This window comes from Saccopteryx leptura, chromosome 5 (genome assembly GCF_036850995.1).
Source record: "Saccopteryx leptura isolate mSacLep1 chromosome 5, mSacLep1_pri_phased_curated, whole genome shotgun sequence".
Lineage (NCBI taxonomy): Eukaryota > Metazoa > Chordata > Mammalia > Chiroptera > Emballonuridae > Saccopteryx > Saccopteryx leptura.
In genome coordinates, this window is record NC_089507.1 from 38,031,781 (window position 1) to 38,034,949 (window position 3,169).

Here is a 3,169-nt window from a genome sequence, read left to right on the forward strand (position 1 = left end):
GGTGATTTGGCTGGTTAATGCTGCCTGTCTAGCTATAGCGTCAGTTATATACTATTTCCTTTTGCTTCCATGATGGTGGTGTTAGAATGTCCTGAAATTAAAATATATATATAATTGACTGATTTGAGAGAGAGAAACATTGGTTTCTTCTACGTATTATGCATCCATTGGTTGATTCTTTTTTATTTTTTATTTTGAGATAGAGAAAGAGAGACAGAAATGGAGAGAGAGGGTGAGAAGCATCAACCTGCAGTTGCTTTCACTTTAGTTGTGCATTGATTGCTTCTCACATGTGCCTTGACTGAGGCCATGCCAGTGTTCCCTTGCTGAAGCCAGTGACCTTGGGCTTTTCATGCTTTGCAACCTTTGGGCTCAAGCTGGTGGGCATTGGGATTGTGTGGATGACAGTGAACTCATGCTGATGAGCCAGTGACCTCAGGGTTTTGAACCAGTGACCTCAGTATTCTGGGTCAGTGGTTTGTCCACTGTGCCACCATCAGTCAGGCTTCATTGGTTGATTCTTCTATGCACCCCAACCAGGAATCAAACTTGCAACCTTGGTATATCAGGATGACACTATAACCAATTGAGCTACCTGGCCAGGCTAAATGTCCCAGAATTTTAATAATTGCCAATTGTCTCGGTTACTGTGTGGCATCTAACAATTCCATAACCTGTTTTTCTTTTTTAATTTTTTTTAATTTTATTTATTCATTTTAGAGAGGAGAGAGAGAGGGAGAGAGAGAGAGACACAAAGAGAGAGAGAGAGAGAGAGAGGAGAGAGACAGGGGGGAGGAGCTGGAAGCATCAACTCCCATATGTGCCTTGACCAGGCAAGCCCAGGGTTTCGAACCGGCAACCTCAGCATTTCCAGGTCGACGCTTTATCCACTGCGCCACCACACATAACCTGTTTTTCATTCTTTTTTTTTTTTTTTTGTATTTTTTCTGAAGCTGGAAACGGGGAGAGACAATCAGACAGACTCCCGCATGCGCCCGACCGGGATCCAACCAGCACGCCCACCAGGGGGTGACGCTCTGCCCACCAGGGGGCGATGCTCTGCCCCTCCGGGGCGTCGCTCTGTTGCGACCAGAGCCACTCTAGCGCCTGGGGCAGAGGTCAAGGAGCCATCCCCAGTGCCCGGGCCATCTTTGCTCCAATGGAGCCTCGGCTGCGGGAGGGGAAGAGAGAGACAGGAAGGAGAGGGGGAGGGGTGGAGAAGCAGATGGGCGCTTCTCCTGTGTGCCCTGGCCGGGAATCGAACCCGGGACTTCTGCACGCCAGGCCGACACTCTACCACTGAGCCAACCGGCCGGGGCCTGTTTTTCATTCTTTATGGGCTGCCCCAAGGAAGTTAAGAAGCCTCACTGCTTCCATAACATTCCAAAGTTGTGAGATACACCAAAAGGCCTAGCACCTATCAGTGTAAATATTGGCTATTTTATTTTTGGCTGATTGACAAGTTGAAGTTAGAGTTAGAGCAATTAATTCAGCCTATTGGGCAGATCTTATTCAGGTAAATAAGAACCTTCACTTATGTCCATCATGGAAGTTATTGCATATCCAGCTCGGTGATGTCCCTTTTCATCTTTTAGATATGATCCATCTGTAGTCCAAATTAAGTCAGCTTTATCAATAAGAGTTTCCTGTAAATCATTCCTAGGAACAAGAATGTTACCAGTAAGCAAAACACACTTGTAACATGTCTTCATCCTGCAAAGAAGGTAGCAAAGTAGCTGGGTTAAGATTGTTACATCCTTCTTGCAGAAAACACCAAATAGTGGATAATGGTGCAGCGGGAAGGCCTGGAGTCCCCAGGGGCCTCGGAATGAGAGGCCAGGGCAGCTTTGTTGGAGGATTTGGTAGTGACATCCAGGGAAAGGTCATGGCTGGGGGCAGACTGGGGCCAAGGCTGTGAAGTTCACAGGCAAGGCTGAATCCAAGGAATGGACCCCTGTCATCAAGCTGGGCTGCCTGACCAAGGACATGAAGATTAAGTCCCTGAAGGAGCTCTATATCTCTTTTCCCTGCCCATCAAGGAATTGGAGATCATTGACTTTTTCCTGGAGGCATCCTTCAGGGATAAGTTTTTAAAGATTACGCAGGTGCAAAAGCAGACCTGTGCTGGCCAGAGGACCAGGTTCAAGGCATTTATTGTCATTGGAGGTGGCAATGGACATCTTGGTGTTAAGTGCTCCAAGGAGGTAACCCCTGCCACCCTGCCATCCATGAAGCCATGATCCTGACCAAGCTGTCTATTGTCTCTGCGTAGAGGCTACTAGGGAAAAAGATCCACAAGCTTCACACTATGCCTTACAAGGTGGCCAGCCCCTATGGCTCTGTGCTGGTGCACCTCATCCCCACCCCAGGGCCACTGACGGAGTCTCAGCTCCTGTGTCCATGAGGCCGCTGCTGATGACTGGTATCAACAACTGCTACACCTTGGCCAGGGGCTGTACTGCCACCCTGGGCAGTTTCTCCAAGGCTGCCTTTGATGCCAACTCCAAGACCTACAATTACTTCACTCTGGCCTCTAGATGAAACTGTGTTCAGCAAGCCTTCCCAGCAGGAATTCACTGACCACCTGTAAAGACCCACACCAGAGTTTCTGTGCAGAGGATCCAGGCTCCAGCTGTGCCCACAACATAATTTTATATAAGAAAAATAAAGTGAATTAAGCCTGTTAAAAAAAAAAACAAAACAAAACTGTTACATCAAAGTAAAATAATATTAGGTGCAGAATGCAAGAATAGTTCATTAGAAACTACTTGACTGACAGAAGTGTTGAGTGTATTGAAAGTTCAGTGTAGATTCAACAGAATGAGGAGCATAAATGGTTAAAGGAGAGCTCCTAACTATTTCATTGGTTTGTTTGCATAACATGGCTATAGGCTATAGCAGAGATGGCTGTTGTACAGGATGGGGGCCCTTTAGCTGCTGAGTCTAATTGTTGACTATAATATTCTATAGGTCTATGATGAGTTCCATAACTGATAACACTGGAGAACAATTTTTTTTTTCATTTTCTGTTGCATGAGGTTTTAGAACTGTTTCTATATATTTCTGCATCGCTGATTCCAAATCTGAAATCCATTTTTTTGGTGCATGCTATAGTTTTTATGCAACTTTAATTTCTTTTTGCTACAGTTAATGGCATGCATTGTTTTTT

General features: G+C 45.8%; 1 pseudogene; it reads left to right on the plus strand.

The window, feature by feature from the left end:
* Nucleotides 1-1,702: 1,702 nt before the first annotated feature.
* On the plus strand, nt 1,703-2,649 carry LOC136406464 (small ribosomal subunit protein uS5 pseudogene; annotated as a pseudogene).
* The last annotated feature ends 520 nt before the right edge of the window (nt 2,650-3,169 follow it).